The 22,102-nt window shown below is 40.0% G+C and overlaps 1 protein-coding gene, 1 non-coding gene and 1 pseudogene across 12 annotated transcripts in view; 1 reads left to right on the top strand and 2 right to left on the bottom strand.

Moving 5' to 3' along the window:
• PDCD1LG2 (programmed cell death 1 ligand 2) overlaps nucleotides 1–22,102 on the bottom strand; it is a 114,620-nt gene extending 92,518 nt beyond the window's left edge. For all 11 annotated transcript variants that reach the window (XR_004350471.1, XR_004350473.1, XR_004350472.1 and 8 more), the window contains exons 1-2: nucleotides 21,973–22,102; nucleotides 21,808–21,861 (exon numbers count right to left, since the gene is read on the bottom strand). The gene's annotated coding sequence lies outside the window, so the exon portion shown is untranslated. The remainder of the gene's footprint in view (nucleotides 1–21,807; nucleotides 21,862–21,972) is intronic.
• Nucleotides 4,011–4,117, bottom strand: LOC116756218. Its single transcript, XR_004350587.1, has one exon. It is a non-coding gene; the product is annotated as a U6 spliceosomal RNA (small nuclear RNA).
• On the top strand, nucleotides 6,298–7,417 carry LOC116755824 (annotated as a pseudogene).

The raw sequence follows: 22,102 nt of genomic DNA, 5'->3' as shown, positions 1-22,102 counted from the left end.
TCTGTGTCTTTATTCCTGTCTTATCCCTAGGTTCTTCATGACACTTTTTTTTCTTAATTTCCATATATATGTATTAGCATACAGTATTTGTCTTTCTCTTTCTGACTTACTTCACTCTGTATGACAGACTCTAGGTCTATCCACCTCATTACAAATAGCTCAATTTCGTTTCTTTTTATGGCTGAGTAATATTCCATTGTATATATGTGCCACATCTTCTTTATCCATTCATCCGATGGTGGGCACTTAGGTTGTCTCCATCTCCAGGCTATCATAAATAAAGCTGCAATGAACATTTTGGTACATGACTCTTTCTGAATTATGGTTTTCTCAGGGTATATGCCCAGTAGTGGGATTGCTAGGTCATATGGTAGTTCTATTTGTAGCTTTTTAAGGAACCTCCATACTGTTCTCCATAGTGGCTGTGCCAATTCACATTCCCACCAGCAGTGCAGGAGTGTTCCCTTTTCTCCACACCCTCTCCAGCATTTATTGTTTCTAGATTTTTTGATGATGGCCATCCTGACTGGTGTGAGATGATATCTCATTGTAGTTTTGATTTGCATTTCTCTAATGATTAATGATGTTGAGCATTCTTTCATGTGTTTGTTGGCAGTCTGTATATCTTCTTTGGAGAAATGTCTACTTAGGTCTTCTGGCCATTTTTGGATTGGGCTGTTTGTTTTTTTGTTATTGAGCTGCATGAGCTGCTTGTAAATTTTGGAAATTAATCCTTTGCCAGTTGCTTCTTTTGCAAATATTTTCTCCCATTCTGAGGGCTGTCTTTTGGTCTTGTTTATGGTTTCCTTTGCTGTGCAAAAGCTTTGAAGTTTCATTAGGTCCCATTTGTTTATTTTTGTTTTTATTTCCATTTCTCTAGGAGGTGGGTCAAAAAGGGTCTTGCTGTGATTTGTCATAGATTGTACTGCCTATGTTTTCCTCTAAGAGTTTGATAGTTTCTGACCTTACATTTAGATCTTTAATCCATTTTGAGCTTATCTTTGTGTATGGTGTTAGGGAGTGATCTAATCTCATACTTTTACATGTACCTGTCCAGTTTTCCCAGCACTATTTATTGAAGAGGCTGTCCTTTCTCCATGTACATTCCTGCCTCCTTTATCAAAGAGAAGGTGACCATATGTGTGTGGGTTCATCTCTGGGATTTCTATCCTGTTCCATTGATCTATATTTCTGTTTTTGTGCCAGTACCATACTGTCTTGATTACTGTAGCTTTGTAGTATAGTCTGAAGTCAGGGAGCCTGATTCCTCCAGCTCCATTTTTCATTCTCATGATTGCTTTGGCTATTAGGGGTCTTTTGTGTTTCCATACAAATTGTGAAAGTTTTTGTTCTAGTTCTGTGAAAAATGCCAGTGGTAGTTTGATAGGGATTGCATTGAATCTGTAGATTGCTTTGGGTAGTAGAGTCATTTTCACAATGTCGATTCTTCCAATCCAAGAACATGGTATATCTCTCCATCTATTTGTATCATCTTTAATTTCTTTCACCAGTGTCTTATAATTTTCTGCATATAGGTCTTTTGTTTCCTTCGGTAGGTTTATTCCTAGATATTTTACTCTTTTTGTTGCAATGGTAAATGCGAGTGTTTTCTTGATTTCACGTTCAGATTTTTCATCATTAGTGTATAGGAATGCAAGAGATTTCTGTGCATTAATTCTGTATCCTGCAACTTTACCAAATTCATTGATTAGCTCTAGTAGTTTTCTGGTAGCATCTTTAGGATTCTCTATGTATAGTATCATGTCATCTGTAAACAATGACAGCTTTACTTCTTCTTTTCCGATTTGGATTCCTTTTATTTCCTTTTCTTCTCTGATTGCTGTGGCTAAAACTTCCAAAACTATATTCAATAAGAGTGGTGACAGTGGGCAACCTTGTCTTGTTCCTGATCTTAGTGGAAATGCTTTCAGTTTTTCACCATTGAGTATGATGTTGGCTGTGGGTTTGTCATATATGGCCTTTATTATGTTGAGGAAAGTTCCCTCTATGCCTACTTTCTGCAGGGTTTTTATCATAAAAGGGTGTTGAATTTTGTCAAAAGCTTTCTCTGCATCTATTGAGATGATCATATGGTTTTTCTCCTTCAATTTGTTAATATAGTTTATCACATTGATTGATTTGCATATATTGAATAATCCTTGCATTCCTGGAATAAACCCCACTTGATCATGGTGTATGATCCTTTTAATGTGCTGCTGGATTCTGCTTGCTAGTATTTTGTTGAGAATTTTTGCATCTATGTTCATCAGTGATATTGGCCTCTAGTTTTCTTTCTTTGTGACATCCTTGTCTGGTTTTGGTATCAAGGTGATGGTGGTCTCGTAGAATGAATTTGGGAGTGTTCCTCTCTCTGCTATATTTTGGAAGAGTTTGAGAAGGACAGGTGTTAGCTCTTCTCTAAATGTTTGATAGAATTCCCCTGTGAAGCCATCTGGTCCTGGGCTTTTGTTTGTTGGAAGATTTTTAATCACAGTCTCAATTTCAATGCTTCGATTGGTCTGTTTATATTTTCTATTTCTTCCTGATTCAGTCTCAGAAGGTTGTGCATTTCTAAGAATTTGTTCATTTCTTCCAGGTTGTCCATTTTATTGGCATAGAGTTGCTTGTAGTAATCTCTCATGATCCTTTGTATTTCTGCAGTGTCAGTTGTTACTTCTCCTTTTTCATTTCTAATTCTTTTAATTTGAGTCTTCTCCCTTTTTTTCTTGATGAGTCTGGCTAATGGTTTATCAATTTTGTTTATCTTCTCAAAGAACCAGCTTTTAGTTTTATTGATCTTTGCTATTGTTTCCTTCATTTCTTTTTATTTCTGATCTGAAATTTATGATTTCTTTCCTTCTGCCAACTTTGGGGTTTTCTTGTTCTTCTTTCTCTAATTGCTTTAGGTATAAGGTTAGGTTGTTTATTTGAGATGTTTCTTGTTTCTTGAGGTAGGATTGTATTCCTATAAACTTCCCTCTTAGAACTGTTTTTGCTGCATCCCATAGGTTTTGGGTCATCGTGTTTTCATTGTCATTTGTTTCTAGGTATTTTTTGATTTCCTCTTTGATTTCTTCAGTGATCTCTTGGTTATTTAGTAGTGTATTGTTTAGCCTCCATGTGGTTGTAGTTTTTACAGATTTTTTCCTGTAATTGATATCTAGTCTCATAGCATTGTGGTCAGAAAAGATACTTGATATGATTTCAATTTTCTTAAATTTACCAAGGCTTGATTTGTGACTCAAGATATGATCTATCCTGGAGAATGTTCCATGAGCACTTGAGAAGAAAGTGTATTCTGTTGTTTTTGGATGGAATGTCCTATAAGTATCTGAAGTCCATGTTGTTTATTGTATCATTTAAAGCTTATGTTTCATTATTTATTTTCATTTTGGTTGATCTGTCCGTTGGTGAAAGTGGGGTGTTAAAGTCCCTTACTATGATTGTGCTACTGTCAATTTCCCTTTTTATGGCTGTTAGTATTTGCCTTATATATTGAGGTGCTCCTATGTTGGGTGCATAATTATTTCCAATTGTTATATCTTCTTCTTGGATTGATCCCTTGATCATTGTGTAGTGTTCTTCTTTGTCTCTTGTAATAGTCTTTATTTTAAAGTTTATTTTGTCTGATATGAGAATTGCTACTCCATCTTTCTTTTGATTTCCATTTGTATGGAATATCTTTTTCCATCCCCTCACTTTCAGGCTGCATGTGTACCTAGGTCTGAAGTGGGTGTCTTGTAGACAGCATATATATGGGTCTTGTTTTTGTATCCATTCAGGCAGTCTATGTCTTTTGGTGGAAGCATTTAATCCATTTACATTTAAGGTAGTTATCAATATGTATGTTCCTATCACCATTTTCTTAATTGTTTTGGGTTTGTTATTGTACGTCTTTTCCTTCTCTTTTTCTTTGTATTTAATTTTTGATAGCTTGATTTATATGTGTTTGGCATGTTTCTCCTTATATTTATCCTGTATGGGACTCTGCGCTTCCTGGACTTGATTGAAAAAATATGGAACGCTTCACAAATTTGCATGTCATCCTTGTGCAGGGGCCAGGCTGATCTTCTCTGTATCGTTCCCATTTTAGTATACGTGCTGCCAAAGTGAGCACACATGTGCACATTTAGGAGTAGGAGAAGGGAAGGGAAAGAAGAATACCAGCATGTTCTAGCTATGTACCAAGAACTTTACACAGGTATCATTATTTGTTTTCTGGGGCTGCCATAACAATTCAGCACAAACTGGGTGGCTTAAAACAGTAGACACTGTACTTATAGTTCTCTCCCAATTCTGGAGACGAGAAGTCTGAGATCAAGGTGTCATATGGCCATACTCCTGCTGAAGGCTCCAGGAAAGAATGCTTCCTTATCTATTCTTAGCTTCCGGGGGCTCCTGTCAATTCTTGGCCGCAGCAGGTCATTCCTATCCCTGCCTTCATCTTTTCATGATCTTATTCGTTGTTCATATCATTGCATGTCTTTCCTCTTCTTACTAGGACACCAGCCATTGGGTTAGTGCCCACCCTATTCCAGTATGACCTCATCTTAACTAATTACATCTGCAAACACAATACTTCCTAATAAGGTCACATTTGGAGGCTCCAGGTGGACATGGAATTTGGAGGAAACATTATGCAAGCTGCTACAGTACTTCATTTCATTCTTGGAGCAACTTGTGGTCTAGATACTGTTAGACCCATTTTACATATGAGGAAACAGTTGACATCAAGAAGCCTTTCTTCATTTGCATGGTTGTACTTGAACTCAGCCCTCTGCGGCCCCATTACACCACGAGGCTTTTCAATATTTTCAATAGTGAGACTCAAACCTGATGGCAAGAAAAGGCCAACTTGCATGCAGTCCTGATGACCAATCCAATTCCAACCTCTTCATTTCTCTTGGGCTCATAAGAGTGGGGTCAGAAGAGACAGGGTAGGTTTTCTAAGCCATATTTCTCTAATGTGTTCTAGTCCTCTTAACATGCCTTGCCTCTAAGTCCTCCCCCAACCTAATTGTTTTTATTCTGAAAAAGCAGCATTCTCGTTTCCTCCTTCTCATTCTTTTTACTTTATACCTTAAAGAAGAAGGGATGAAATTTGTAGTAGCTACAAATGGAAGTGGCTGCCTAGGCCCCAAGAATGGGGCTGTGTGGGGAACTGCTTCTCCACCCATAACTCCAGGCATGTGGTTTCAGTGAGCGTTGCCTGCTCTTACTTGACCTCCCTTCCTCAGCTACCGTGATTGGCTGAGGAATGGGCATATGTCCTCTGCAAGACTCTAAGAGCTTAGTGTCTATAGGGTTCATACACCACCCCCCAGAGCTCCTGCCCCTCTTTAGAAGGGAGATACACTCCCCCATTGTTTCCCTTCCTCCACCTCATCTGGGCTCCCTCCTGTCTCAGTCTACGTCTCTCCACCCTTCCCTCTGGGCAGCTCAGTTTTTCCTCCACACCCAGGCTTGGGAAAACAGACTCATCTCGGCACAAAGGAAAGCCCTGGGGTTTTCACAACAGGGCCCAAATAAAACTCAAACTAATATCTCAGAACATTTTCCTGCCTCATAAATCTATATGCCTCAAAAAAATACTGGAGCAGTAGATACCAAGGTGTTAACAGGGGCGTTTCTGAGTGGAGGACTTGCACAGGTTTTTTTACTTTCTCCTTTTTCCCTTCTATTTTATTTTCTAAATAACTTGCCATGGACACACATTGCTTTTTAAACAGAAATAATTTTTTAAAAATCAGTAATGGAGAGTATAGTTAAATTGCTAAACAACAGCAACAAGAAAACATTTTTAGAACTTGGCATAGTTGCACTGATACTTAGTAATGGGAAATTGGAATTTAGGTCATAAATATTGCATAATAATGATCTCACTAGTGTGCACAATCAGTCTACAAAGCTCTTTTCATTTTCTAGAAGGGAAGGTTGAGGTGAAGAGAGATTACGTGGCTTAACCAAGGCCTGATCACCTTGTGAGTGCAGGGCAGGGTTCATTTCTGGTTTTTCCTCCCCAAATATTTTCCTCCAAAAGTAATGCGATACAATGCAATGTGATATGATGCGATGCATTATAAATATGTGAGGGAGATTAAGAGGTACAAACTTCCAGTTGCAAAATAAATGAGTCCCAGACATAAAATGTACAGTATGGGGAATATAGTCAATAATTATGAAATATCTTTGTGCAGTGACAGATGGTAACTAGACCTTATCATGGTGATTATTTTGAAATGTATAGAACTATTGAGTGGGTCCTTCGTGGTTTTCTGGTGACATGGTTGGTGTGCCATGGCACTGGTGAGGCTGGCAGCAAGGTGGCAGACAGGGAGTTTTGGGACACGTGGTGAAGGAGCTTCACAGGTAGGATTCAAGAATAAGAATGTGAAACAGATGATATGGCAATCTAACCATCTGCAAGCCTTCATGGGGAGTGTTCTTGAGGGACAAGTCTGCATTTTGAAATGAAAGATTCAGCAAAATTACAAGAAATTACTATGGAGGGTAAAAAAGGCTCAAACCACACAGGAGTCCCAATTCACAGATTGGTACCCTGATCATCTGAAACATCTCTATTTAGATGAAGAGGAAAGACTCAAGAATCAACTTAGAAAAGTTGACCAGTCTTTGTTAGAACAAGTTGACTGGCCTTTGTCAGAAGAACAAGTTAATCAGCCTTTGTCAGAAGAGCAATGTAACATTGACCAGGCATTGTCTGAAGAACACTGTAGCAATGAACAACCTCAGCCAGAAATAATGTAGCATAAGAGTAAACTTCATTACTATGCCAAAGAAAAATAAAACATCAAATCAAAAAGCACAGGAAGGGAACTTCCCTGGTGGCACGGTGGTTAGGAAACTGCCTGCCAATGCAGGAGACACGGGTTTGATCCCTGGTCAGGGAACTAAGATCCCACATGCTGCAGAGTGGCTAAGCCCACGCACCACAACTACTGAGCCTGCGCTCTGGAGCCCGTGAGCCACAAATGCTGAGCCCGCATGTCACAACTACTGAAGCCTGCATGCCTAGAGCCCGTGCTCCACAATGAGAGGGGCCACTGCAATGAGAAGCCCGCACACCACAACGAAGAGTGGCCCTCGCTTGCCGCAACTGGGGAAAGCCCGCATGCTGCAATGAAGACCCAATGCAGCCAAAAATAAATAAATAAAATAAATAAATTTATTTTAAAAATATTTTTAAAAAAGCACAGGAAGTATATGAACAGGTACAAGCTAAGTGTGTTGCTAAGAAACAAGAATTTGAGAGTAGAAAACGAGAGAGAGAAGCTCAAAGGCTCTACAATAAGAAGAAAAAGTGTTCAAAATATTGAGCAAAAAGACTATAAAAGGCCAACCAAACTTGAATTTACAAATGGAGTAGCTTCTTAAAAAAATACAAGAACAAAATTAAGTCAGATATGTCATCCTTAATCAAGGGTTAAAATATCTGCTGTTTACTGAGTTCTCTGTATACGTACTAAACCTCCTAACAATTGACTAAATTTATTGGCAGAAACTGGGCTGCTAAGCTATACTAAATTTAAAATGTCCAAATATTTTTGTTTTTGTAAGAGAAAATTTTCTATGTATGTTCTACATAATATTCTTTTTTTAAAAATTTATTTGCGGGGCTTCCCTGGTGGCGCAGTGGTTGAGAGTCCGCCTGCCGATGCAGGGGACATGGGTTCGTGCCCCGGTCTGGGAAGATCCCACATGCCACGGAGCAGCTGGGCCCGTGAGCCATGGGCGCTGAGCCTGCGTGTCCGGAGCCTGTGCTCCGCAAAGGGAGAGGCCACAACAGTGAGAGGCCTGTGTACCGCAAAAAAAAAAAAAAAAAAAAAAATTTATTGGCATCTGAAGGAAGGTTGGCCTGGAGAACTGAAAGAACCTCCAATTTGAGTGACAGGTTCAAGCATATAATACTTTTGCACCATATGAAATTCAGATGAAATAAAATGTTAAAAAAATGGAGTTACTATGTTGTATACGAGGAACTAACATAGTGTTGTAGATCAATTAACCTTCAAAAGCAAACAAACTCACAGAAAAAAAAGATCAGCTTTATGGTTACCAGAGTTAGGGGTGGGTGGAGGGGGAATTGGATGAAGGCAGTCAAAATGTACAAGCTTTCAGTTATAAGGTAAATAAGTACCAAGGATGTAACGTACAACATGATAAACATAATGAGCAGTGCTGTATGTTACATATGAAAGTTGTTAACAGGGTAAATCCTAAGAAAGGGAAAATTTTTTTTATTTCTTTAATTTTGTATTTATATGAGAGATAAATATTCACTAACTTACTGTGGTCATCATTTCATGATGTATGTAAGTCAAATCATGATGCTGTACACCTTAAACTTATCCAGTGTGGTATGTTAATTATGTCTCAATAAAACTGGAAGTAAAAAAAAATGCTCACACAAAGTACCTAGAACAGTGTTTGCCACATAGCAGGTGCTAAATCAGTGTTAGCTATTTCAGGTCCAGAAAAAAAGTCCAGTGTTTCCCACTCTGCTAGGCCTTACAGGGAAGAAAAAAAAGAACACAGCCTAAGTGTGAGAAAGAAATGAACCCAGGGTTTTTGGGACATGGGCAAAGAGGAAGAGCTCAGGAAGGGGTGAGAACTACAAGAAGCCAGCAATTTACCTAGAACCAGGCTTAGCAACCTTCCTAAAGTCAGGAACAAACTCTTGATACAAGTTTACCTGGAATGTGACAAAAAGGAATGATGGCTAGCCCCCTCTCTTGAAAATGGGGATAGGGGATTCAGAGGTGGGGAGAAAGTCAGGGCAGAGGGGATCAGATAGAGGAGGGAGGAGTCCACATGTGGGCCACCCTGAAAACTGGCTTTCCTTGAGTTGTGGTCAACCCAGGGGCTGGAGGTTGGTCTCTTGCCATCATACCAGAAGTCACATACTTGGCTTGGAATCCCACGTGGTCTCCACCTGCCAAAGAAGGCCTTTGCTCAAAGTGAGGGAAGGGAAAGTGTGGCTGGATATTCTGGCCAGAGCAACTGAGGTGGCTGTTTTTAGAAGGAAGGAGGTCCAGGTTTGGCTCACTTTCTGAAAGGCACTCATATAAAAGAGAGTTTTATGGTTTGATGTAAATTGATGATTAAGTACTTTTCCTGCTGTAGCAATCCCCATGTTACTGAATGGAGAAGAAATAACTGGGGAGATGGCTCCTTGTTGAGAAAAAAGTTACTAAAGTCAGAAAGGTCAAGTTTCATTAAGGTCAAATTCCTCAGGTAAATCTCCCAAGTACAGGGGTGGGGGCAGGAAATGAGGGTGGAGAAGAGAGGGGTATGGGAGAAGTTGAACTGCTCCACTGGCCTTTAACAATGAAAAATAAAAGAGAGGGATTCAAGACAAGGAGGAGGTTCTGGAAGGCCTGGAAGGAATGTGTCCTGTCCTCTTCTTCTCTCATTCTTGGGGAGAAGAAGGAGATGCGGGACACACATCCTTGACATTTGAGAGTGCCTTTATGTAGAGATTAATACCTGCTTCTTGCCTGAAATTTCTGAAGGGGGAGGTTCACTGGAGTTCAGGGGGGTGAGGGTGTGAAGGGCTGTAGGGCTGTTTTCAGGGATGAAGAAAATTCAGGCACCCCTCATTCCAGGACCCTGAGCCTTTAGTGACCTCTGAACACCCCAAAAGTTATGGTGGTTTCAGGCGACACAGAGGGAGGGAAATCAGGGGCACAGGAGTCCTGGGCCCTTATCAGGACCACTGACATTAGACTGACCAGGGTGAGCCTGGGAATATTTCCCTCCCCCACTCCAAGATAACAGAGCCACAGTTTAGCCTGTTCTGGGAGAAGGGGGGGATATTTGAAAAGCACATATGATTGGAATTTCAAGTGGGACTGGATTCTAGCAGTTCCCCCAAAAGTTAAACATAGATTTACTGTATGACCCAGCATTCTATTCCTAGGTATATACCCAAGAGGATGAAAATATATGTCTACACAAGATGTACACATGACGTGTGGACACCAAGGGGTGAAAGTGGCAGGGGGCAGGTGGTGGTGGGATGAATTGGGAGATTGACATATATATACTAATATGTATAAAACAGATAACTAATAAGAACACACTGTATAAAAAAATAAATAAAATAAAATTCAAAAAAAAAAGATGTATACATGAATGTTCATAGCAGCATTATTCGTAATAGCCAAAAAGTGGAAAGAACTCAACTGTCCAGCAACTGGTATATGTACAAATAAACTGTGTTATATCCATACAATGCAGTATAATTCAGCTTAAAAAAGGAATGAAGTACTGATACATGCCAATATGGATGGACCTGGGAAACATCATGCTAAATAGAAGAAGCACATATTGTAAAATTCCATTAAATGAAATGTCCATAATAGACAAAGCCATAGGAACAGAAAATAATGAGTGGTTGCCTAGAACTAGGGGTATGGTGGGGAGGTAGATGGATGGCTGATAAAGGGTGTGGGGTTTCATTTCCAGATGATGAAAATGTTTCTAAGTTGGTTGTAGTGATTTTTGCACAACTCCGTACATATACAAAAAAAAACACTGAATGGTACACTTTAAATAGGTGAATTGTATGGTATGTAAATTATATTTTAAAAAGCTGTTAGAAAATATGGGGCTGGATTGAGTCGTAATAAATGATCTGCAAATTATGAAACTGGACTGAGATGTGATGGGCCCTCTGCCCAATGGGCTAGGAGGTTTGACAGGATACTGTTGGCAATAGTTACTAGAAAACAGTTGCTAGCATCTTCAACCATGTAGCCCAGATAAGCTGTTCAGAGAGAACCTATGAAAGAAGCAGATGAGAAAGAGGGACAGCCCTAACTAGAATCTTGGTCCTTGTTTCAGGCCCTTTCACAGTCTGGGTTGTGGTCCCAGCGTCAGGTTTGGCCAGATACCTGTGTGGAATTATGATTTTTGCTCAAGTGGGTGTCTGCTACATCAGACAGTTCTAAGAACACAAAGGATCAAAAATGCCTGAGATTTACCTACTGCTGCATGCTGACTAGGCCTGACCTCATTTTTAGGGTGGTTGGGAGGAGAAGGACAAGGTAGACCTACAGAACCAAATAATCTACATGTGTTCTAAATTTTCTCCTTTTTCCTCATCCTGACTCATCTCTGGGAGGAGAGAGGGAGGCAAAACTGTTGAACCCAGATCTAGGATTGCTGTAAGATGAACCTGGTGTGATCCCTGCAACTCAGGCTGAAGGGTCCCCAGAGTCCCAAAATTTTAGGAACTCTGCGCCAGAAATGGAGACAAAAGACCAAATATATATTTCTCATTATATATCACACAGCCATTTCACCCAGGGACTTCCTAACCAGGGCTGATCAAGACTACAGTATGTTCCCAGGACTAAATGGAGGAGGGAATCTATCACCTGAAGCCTGAACCTGGGGAAGCAGATGCAGTGCTTGGACCAAGTGGAGGGGACACCTGAATTCATTGTCACGTAAAGGAAGTCTGAGATTCACACACTGGTCTTTGGTTTCAATTCTGTTCGGGGGAAAAAAAAAGTGAAATGATGATTCATCTCTTCAAATTCAGTCAGGGGCAGGAGCAGACTGCTGACTCATGTTTTGGGGTCAGATCAGTGATTCCCAAACCTGGCTGCACAGCAGAATCCCCTGGGGAACTTCAAAAAAATACAGATGCCTGGGCACTACTCCAGACCTCCTGATTCAAAATCTCCAGGGCTGGGGTCCAAAAATCTGTATTTTATGAAATTTTGATCAGGTGGTTCTGAATTAACCAGCCTGTCCTAATTGGTTACTCAGCATTAGGGAATCCCTAGGTTTGATGACGTTGGTCACAACAATATTTGTGAATAATAGTAAGTAAAAGGGAGAAAAAGAAGGTGAGAACCCAGAGAAAAACAGGGGCTATTTAAATATCTGGATTACATAAAAAGAAATGAAATTGAGTTATTTGTAGTGAGGTGGATGGATCTAGAGACTGTCATACAGAGTGAAGTAAGTCAGAAAGAGAAAAACAAATACCGTATGCTAACACATATATATGGAATCTAAAATAAAATGGTTCTGATGAACCTAGGGGCAGGACAGGAATAAAGACACAGACGTAGAGAATGGACTTGAGGACACGGGGAGGGGGAAGGGTAAGCTGGGACGAAGTGAGAGAGTGGCATGGACATATATACACTACCAAACGTAAAACAGATAGCTAGTGGGAAGCAGCCGCATAGCACAGGGAGATCAGCTTGGTGCTTTGTGTCCACCTAGAAGGGTGGGATAGGGAGGGTGGGAGGGAGGGAGACGCAAGAGGGAGGAGATATGGGAATATATGTTTATTCATATCTGATTCACTTTGTTATACAGCAGAAACTAGCACACCCTTGTAGAGCAATTATACTCCAATAAATATGTTAAATAAATAAATTTGGCTTATGTCTGTCTGTGCCTCTGATTTTCTTTTGCTAAGAAGAGATGATATTGTGAGCCTCAGGTTACCAGTGGGGAGAAAAGTGGAAGCACTCAGACATGAGTTTATCTCTCCTAAGGGGCCAGAATTAGTGGCAGGTTGGCTTTTAGAAACCATGGTAACTGGTTAGAGGGGTGGCACTGTGTGGAAAGCGGAGAGCAGTTGACACAGGGGGCTGAAAAGTTGGATCAGGATCCACTCCTCACCAGCTGTGTGAGTTGACTGCTCTGCGCATTGGTGGTAAAATGCCTGAACCAAGAGAAGGAGTTCTGTTAATGATATTTTGTAATTTACATAGAATACCCAGAATTTCTTGCATTAGGTGATTAAAGTGAAATAGGGCCTGCTGGTCCCTTTTGCTTAAGTGGCATGTTAAAAATTAGTGAATTCTTTATTTAATGACCATTCTTACTCTGAACTTGGTGTCAGGTGAGGTGGAAAGCAGAAAACAGAAAATAAAGAAATTAATATGCAAGCACTTCTTTCCCTAACTATTATTCTGGAATCTTAAGACCACATGGCTGTAATTTTCACATATTCAGTCCACAAAGAATGCTTATTAATTGAACAATGTTATGTTCCAGGCACCAGGGATGCAGAGGTACCCAAGACATTGTTTCTGCCTCAAGAGGTTCATGTCCAGTGGGGAAGAAGACAAATGAGCAGAATTCTCGTAGAGGGTGATAAATGCAGGCACAGAGAGTGTGCAGCTGTCTTCCAGCCTCTCTGACAACTTGTCCACGGGGGGAAACCCTCTCAGCCTGAGATGGGATGTTGGTGGTGACAGTGGGGGGGCAGTATAAGTGCCACAACAGAAGTAGCTCCTAGGCTGGTACACAGTATAGAGGGGAGACTAATTAATTCTAGGCTGGATGGCTTAAGAAGGCTTCCTTGTTTTACAAAGGAGAAAGATGAAGCTTAGAGGGGTTCAGTAAACAAATAAACAGTGGGAGGCTGAAGAGCCTTCAGAAACAGCAGGGGAAAGAGGACAGAGTCCTGCTCCCATCACCTACCTTCCCACTCCTTCTCAGACCTCAGCACCCTCACTCTTTCCTGCAGAGAAGGAGCGGGTGAGCCATACTCAGAGTAGCACAGGGGTCATGACCAGAGACCTCTGCCCAAATCTCTGTTACATCGTGTACTAGCGTGAGACCTTGAACAAATGACTTTCTCTCTTGGATTCTGTTTCATCTTTTAAGAAATAAGGATAATAAAAGACCTGCCTCATAGGACTGTTATATAGATTAAATGATCTGAGACAGGGAAAGTGCTTAGAATGGGGCCTGCTGGCACGCAGTAAGTGCTCAGTAAACGTTAATTATATTATTCTCATGCCGTTACCTGGTTGGTGTGGCCAACCCAAGCTCAACCTAAAACCTAGCTCATTTTTCCCCCTCACAAAATGTAAAAAGCTTAGTTTTTATATTGTAAAATGATACATTGTATCATTGTAAAGTATTTTTTTAATGAAAAAAAAAAGTAAAGATACCTACCTACCTAACCCCAGAGATAACTGCTTTTATATTTTGGTAAACATAATTCTCTATAGCTCTCTGGACACGTCTATATGAATGCAACTTTAGTAAGTGGCATTGTATCCGGATGCTATTCAGTGAATGGCTATTATTACTCATCAAAGATATTGTACCTTTCCGTGTCAATAATTATAGATCCCATAATTATTTGTAAAAACTGGCAAGTATTTCATTGTATGGTTATACCATAATTTATTTATGCCATCCCCTAGTGTTGGTCACTTAGGTTATTTCTAATATTGTTGATATTGCACAACAGTGGCACCACTGAATGACCCTACACAGTCAGCTGTGGTCCCTTGTCTGATTATTTCCTGGGACAACTTGCCGTACGTGGAGTCTCTGGATCAAAGGGTATTAAACTGAAGACATGTGTCTCAGTAAAGTAACTCATATTGCGAGAAAAGAGACTGGTTAGTCAGCTGGCTTGACAGGCTGGCTTTTGCAGCAACTTGTTGTGGGAGGACAATTAGGCTAATGGTCAGTTTGTGGGAGAGCAAATATGTGGAGGCAGTCCCTGCCCTCGGGTTTCAAACATGTTCCTATGCTAGCAGGTAATTTTTCAGGCCTGAGAAGGAACTCTGTGGGAGAATTTACTGACCTCTTTGTTAGAGCACCAGTGCTGTAGAATTTCTCTGAATATCTGGCTTTTCTAGGAAATCAGTTAGGGAAGTTCAACTGGCTGATAATCTCACTTAACTTTTAAGGAACCTTTTAAGGGTATAACGTCCAAGGGTATTTTGCGCCAATCAGGCTTGGGGAAGATTTTTCCTAGCCCCAAACTTTCCTCATCGCTTGGCCAGTGATCCTGAGCATTTTCCTTAGCAAATGAAGCTGAGATGTGAGGCAACAAACAAGAGTGGTGGCCGTGAGACTCAGCGCCTTCTACTGACCAGAGAGTAATGAAAGATGAAGAGAGGGTGGAAAGGAGATGGACACAGGCTGGACTGCATCAAGGGTGGGCCAGGTCAGCCTCTTACAGGTGGAGGAAGGTGAGGAAAATGTCTGGCCCTCCACCCTAAACCAGGGATCTCCCATTCTACCCATTTTATTCCAGTCTCCTTTCCTGACCACTTCAGACACTGTCCTAGCGTGGACATTCCAACACACAGGCTTGGTGTGGGTGAGGAGTGATCAGGAGGAATTAGTGGAGCGTGCGTTCTGCTATGACTTTTAGTAATTCCTAACTGAAGTGGAATGCAGTAACACAGGCTAACATTCACAGAAGCCTAAGTATTGCCAGGGCAGTTCCAAAAACTTTATGTGTATTAACCCATTTAACTCTCACAGCAACCCCAGGAGGTAGGTACTCTCGTGGATCCCATTTTATAAATAGGGAAACTGAGGGCCAGAGGAGGTAAACAATTTGCTGAAGGTCACACATTGGGTAAATGGGAGAATTGAGGTTTAACTTTCATGTCTAATTCCGGGGTTCCTTTATTTACTATTGCTTCTCTTCATTATTGTAAGAATGGGTATCTATGATTCTATCTTCAACCAGACACTCCCAAAATAATCAGAAAAAATATACATATATACATATACATACATATCAGGGGTAACCTTAGAGAAGCTAATGGGAGTTCTTGAGCCTGTTGGTCAAAGTGAAACCTCTTTAGATTAATCAAAGGCTAATAAATAAAAGAAGATTCGATGGAGCCCCTCCAGGCCTGGGATTGGGAAAGAAAACACTATCTTTAGTGGCAGATCCCTGCGGATTCTAGCTGGAGGATGTATGACATTATCTGACAGCCACATGCTTTGCATTAAAAGTAGGAGAAGTGTGAGCATCTTTGCTTTTACTCTGTCAACTCTAGTTTCTTTACTTTTCCCTCCTTGTTCCTTTTGTCCCTTCCTCATAGGCTGCAGCTGCTTTGTATCCAACACACACACACTATTCATTTCTCACTCGTGCACATGCATATATAGATTATATAGTTATACATCTATATATCCATATCTATGTATATATACATATATATTTCATACATACACAATTTGTCTCCACAAATTGTTAATTTTCTAAAAATGTTATTAAATCATCAGGTTTAGGAAATGTTTTACTCCATGTACTGTATTTATAAGGTCATGAAATTATGACCTCACTGCTCAAGAAAACAGGACAATAGTTGGGTCAAATGAGGTACCCAAGATAGCCAGATGCCCAGTCAGAGGCCTGAGCCATTATATGATACTGAGAATGAAGAGACAGAGATGCTGGGAGAAGTGATCAAAAAGTGGCCAGAATCAGCAAGCCATCAAGCAGTGGATGGGAAGGAAGGACACTGGGCTGGCTGGGAGGTCTGGCCTCAAGAGGAGGAGCTCTGCATTTCCATTATGGGTACAGCAGCCAGGATTTTTGTTCCCCATCCACACCGACACTGGGCAGTGAACACCTAGTAGGAGATTTTAAGGATAGTCATGCTACTTTAACTTGACACAGGCTCACTTGCATAAGACATTTGTTATGTCTTCTTTTCGACAGATGTGCATGTGTGTCACATGTATGTGTATATAACTACTGATTTCCAGTAACTTCCTGAATTTCAAACCAGACCATTCTCATAACTATCCTGACTTTGAGGAAGTAGTCTCCTGTCTTACTTCACTCTTTCTATGTTCACCCCTGTTTCCCCAGTTGTAACTACTCTCTTCATAGCTACCAAACTTGAGGTTTCCCTGACTGTCCATAGACTTTCCAAGTGTTGTCCTTTCACATAATCCTAGAAAAATATCAGAAAAACTTTATTCCAAGCATCATGACCAACATTCATAAATTGTTCTTAGTAGCAATTTGGGTTTTTCTGGATCCACTTTCTCTAAAAGTCCCAACTATCTTCACAACTGGAACTTAATTAATCCACCCAGAAACACCAATCTTCTTGAGAAACAATAAGAAGCAGTATTTGTTCTTCCCGAGCACTATAATGAAATAGTTTTTGGAACAAAGAGAGATCTATATCCTAGGATTCTAGGATGATGTGGGATATCCAGAAAGGATTTAAGGCTCTTCACAAGGGTCTATAACATACAAAAAAAGGAGCAAAAATAAAAAGTGGGCTAAGAAAGGGAGGGAAATAAGAATAGACCCCAAACCACAGAGTCTCCTTTTCTCCCTAAGCACATGCCAGGAACACACACTCCCTGCCACATTGCGCAGGCTTTCCATGGCTGAGATACCATCAGCTTATGACACCTGTCACCTAACTGTTCCCCTTGCTTCCATGCCCCTTTAATGCTTCCTCCACACTGCAGCAAAACTGATTTCATAACACAAGCTGGATCAATGATCCCCCTGCTTAAAACTTTCAACAACTTCCCACTACACTTAGAATGGAATCCAACTCTTCACCATGGCCCTTAGGTTCCCATCTCATCTTATGCCCTACTCTCTAGCCATTTATTTCACAACAGGAACTTTTTACCTCTTAATCTCCCTCACCTATTTCTCTCCTCCCCTGCCCCTTTGGCAACCACTTGTTTGTTCTCTGTATCTATGACTCTTTTGTCAGTAAAGCTTTATTGGAACGTAGCCACACTCACTCATTTACCTATTATGTATGGCTGCTTTTGACTAAAATGGGAGAGTTGAGTAGTTGCAACCACATGGCCCACAAAGCCTGAAATATTTATTTTATGGCCCTTTATAGAAAAAAATTTGTCCAGCCTTTTATAAGGGACTAGAGAGAAGGAAGGATAAAGACATAGGGTGTTAGAACACACCCTCACACCATACACAAAAAGAAACCTAAAATGGCTTGAAGACTTAAATATGAGACATGACACCATAAAGAGAACACCTAGAAGAGAACATAGGCAAAACATTCTCTGACATAAATCTTACCAATGTTTTCTTAGGTCAGTCTCCCAAGGCAATGGAAATAAAGGCAAAAATAAACAAATGGGACCTAATCAAGCTTATAAGCTTTTGCACAGCAAAGGAAACCATAAACAAAACAAAAAGACAACCTACAGACTGGGAGAAAACATTTGCCAATGATGCGACCTACAAGGGCTTAAGTTCCAAAATATACAGACAGTACATACAATTCAATAATAATAATAAAAAAACCCAACTGATAAATGGGCAGACCTAAACAGACATTTCTCCAAAGAAGACATACAGATGGCCAAGAGACACATGAAAAGATGCTCCACATTGCTAATTATCAGAGAAATGCAAATCAAAACTACAGTGAGGTACCAACTCACACAGGTCAGAATGGCCATCATTTAAAAAGTCTATGAAAAATAAATGTTGGAGAGAGTGTGGAGAAAAGGGAACCCTCTTACACTGTAGGTGGGAATATAAATTGGTACAGCCACTATGGAAAACAGTATGCAGATTCCTCAAAAAACTAAAAATAGAGTTGCCATATGATCCAGCAATCCCACTCCTGGGCATATACCCAGACAAAACTATAATTTGAAAAGATACAAGCACACCTATGTTCATAGCAGCACTATTAACAATAGCCAAGACATGGAAACAACCTAAATGTCCATTGACAGATGAATGGATCAAGAAGATGTGGTATATATAATATATACAATGGACTATTACTCAGCTATAAAAAAGAATGAAATAATGCCATTTGCAGCAACATGGATGGACCTAGAGATTATCATACTAAGCGAAGTAAGTCAGAAAGAGAAAGACAAATACCATATGATATTATTTATATGTGGAGTCTAAAATATGACAAAAATGAACATATCTACAAAACAGAAACAGACTCACAGACATAGAGAACAGGCTTGTGGTTGCCAAGGGGGAGGCGGGTTGTGGGGGGATGGATTGGGAGTTTGGGATTAGCAGATGCAAACTAGTATATATAGGCTGGATAAACGACAAGGTCCTACTGTATAGCACAGGGAACTATATTCAGTATCCTGTGATAAACCATAATGGAAAAGAATATATATATATATGTATATGTATACATATATGTATATGTATATATGTATGTATAACTGAATCACTTTGCTGTATAGCAGAAATTAACACAACATTGTAAATCAATTATACTTCAATAAAATTTGAAAAAAAAAAGAAAAAAACAGGCATAGGGTAGAGGCTGATTGTGGGGATCTTGAATGAGGAGGCCAAGGTGTTTGGACTTTATCCTTCAGTTAGAGGGGAGACACCTGGGCCCCCTTACCAAGAACGTCTGTCTATGGTGACAGAAGTGTGTTTAAAGAGGATTGTACTGGCTTCATTATAAATGTTGAGAACATGGGGGCTAAAAACAAAAGGCAGGGAGCACAGGAGGTGGCTGCAATTATTCAGAGTAAGGCAGACACTGTTGGTTATCTACCATCATTCAAACCTCATCTTCCATGGTAAAAAGACCCTGATTTTGTTCAGGTGTCTTTCCTCATGTGACGCAGAAAAAGGTGATCTCATCCCTGGCTACTGGGTAACTCCTTGCCAACAACTGGTTTGGGGGGTAGGCATGTGACCTGGTCTGGCTGATGAGACATGAGGTGTGATAGGAACCTAGAACTGCCACAGCTGCCTTGATACAAGCTTGGGTGTAAAGCCAACCCACCAGCATGGTGGGGCCAAGGAAATTGCAGAGAAACAGAGACAGAGCCTTTCCATCTGCATATTTCTTGTTACATGAGAAAATGATCTTTTTTATTTCAGCCAATATGAACATCCTGATATAAAGGCCAAGAGAGGATAGTAACAGCGAATTCACAAGAGAAGTAATTGGAACAAGAGATTCTGTGAAAGGGAATTAGGTCAATACTGAAGCTGAGCCATGAGGAAGAGGGAGGAGTGAACTGATGGTCCTGAGGTTTAGCTCTGGTGAGTGGGAACTTGATAAACCATTAACAGAAATGGGGAACCACTGGACATGGCCCACAGTCTCTGTTTTAGTCAAGTCATCGCCCTGCAAGTGAGCCAGTGAGTCCCACAGACATCTCAACAGGAGATCTGCTTTGCATATTGCTACGTGACTCTACTCCAAACCTGTGAATACGAGATAAAGTTTATTTGATCCTACAATATTGCAGCTGTGAGCAAACGTTCTCAGAAGCCACAGTAATACACAATATTCATTTTTATTATAGATTTTAAAATTATAGTAGGAAGAACATATTTTGTAGTGGTTATTAGGTTGGAATAAAATCATTTCTTTGTAGAATTCAAATAACCATGTTGTTTTAGGGTGATGTGGAAAATATTTTTCTAAAATCAAAAACCACTGAATTTATAGTAGAAAACATTTTCATTGAAGCCCATAGATAAGTGTAATTTAATTTCTTTTTTATTTAAAAAATATATTTAAATCCCTTATTAGTCTACTTTTGAAATAATGCACAAAGAAGAGAAGACATCCAATAAGTAAAATAAATGATAAGAGTATACCTTTATACTTCTGGAGAAACAAACACATTCAGAGAGAAAGATAGAGACTGAATACAGACTTAGGGTGAAAGTGGGAAGGGTAAACGGGGGAGAAAGAGATGGGGGTGTCTTTTGCACAGCATGGATACACATAGGATGGAAGTCTCAGTGGGTGCAAATGCATGGCTAGGGCTGCAGATGAAAAAATCACAAGCTCAAGTATTGTCCTAGCCCTAAGAGGCAAAATTCAAACTCATTAATACAGCTTTAACATTAATACAGCTTTAACAAAATTAATACAGCTTTAACAAAATTAATACAGCTTTAACAAAATTAATACAGCTTTAACAAAATTTTCTAGATGTAGAAACAAAGGAGCTGATCAACATAATAGAACAGAATCCAGAGGCAGAAAGAGAGAGAGAGAGAGAGAGAGATAACTAGAGAGACATAGATATAAATACAGTCACTTGGTTTATGATAAAGGTGAGACTGCAGTACAGGGAGAGAAAGTATGGTCTTTTCAATAAATGGTGTAGGGACAATTGGATATTCATATGAAAATAATGTACTTTGACCCCTACCTCACATGATATGCAAAAAAATTAATTCCAAAAGGATTGCAGATCTAAATATGAAAGACAAAACAAAGAAATTTTGGAAGAAAACACGAAGGGAGTCTTCATGACCTGAGCGTAGGCAAAGTTTGCTTAAATGGGACACAAAAGTAGAAAAATAGAGGAAAGAAGGTAGAATTTAGTTTATCATTATAACTATTAAAATACGTATTAGATACCAAAGATTATAAAGAATGCTAACAAATGGCTAATAAATATAAAAAGATTCTCTAATTCAATAACGTTGCCAGGAGCATGGCGAGATGAGAAAAGAGACATAGCTAAAGACTGCTGAAAACAAAAAGAAAGGCAAAACTACAGTAGAAGTGACTCTTCTAGAGAAGGATACAAAAAATATAATCAACTCTGAGGTTCTAAAACTGAGATGTTGAAATATCAGTCCATTTCTTGTCATGGAATCAAAACTCAAGAGGAATTTGAATCAAAGGATAGTGTTGACATGTTACATCAGAAGAACAGAGCGAAGACAGTAACCATGCCAGAAAAGGCAGATTCTGTAGCAAAATCCCCTGGGAATTATGTCTGGTAGGATAATAGAGATTAAAAACCCGTAGTCTGCTCCCAGAGGACAAAGCAGGAGTCTTTAGCAGCTGAGGACAAAACAAGCCCTAGTACCATGCAGTAAAGAGAGTATTTGGTGGTACATGAAGGTATGTGATCTTATGAGGAGTTGCAATGACAATTTTCAAAAGTGGCTGTTTTCCATGCTGTTATAGTTCCCTGAAAAGTCAAATGGACCCCTACTCAAAATTTGGTTCACACTGAGACTGATGCCACACCCATTAAAAGGATATGAAAAAGTTTATTACTTACATAATTGAGGCCCCTGGTGAGAACAAGGCAGACTCTCAAGCAGGTCTGAAATGGCTTTAAAAGGCAAAGAAAGGCAATTAGCCTGGGTTTTTATCATCTTTATGGGGTAGGGCTGGAGTGGTGGTTCATGTGCAAGAAGAGGCTTGCATGGTTTGAATCTCTCACCTGTGCCAAAGGAGGGCAACCCAGGTCTCCTTATCAGCTTGATCAGATGTGGGGCACCAGAGGAAGAGGGAGAGGTGAGGCTCAAAGCTGTCAACAGTCAGACATCAAAAAAATGGAGTCAGACTCCTCA

Source organism: Phocoena sinus, chromosome 6 (assembly GCF_008692025.1).
Source record: "Phocoena sinus isolate mPhoSin1 chromosome 6, mPhoSin1.pri, whole genome shotgun sequence".
NCBI lineage: Eukaryota > Metazoa > Chordata > Mammalia > Artiodactyla > Phocoenidae > Phocoena > Phocoena sinus.
This window is presented reverse-complemented; position numbering and strand designations above follow the sequence as displayed.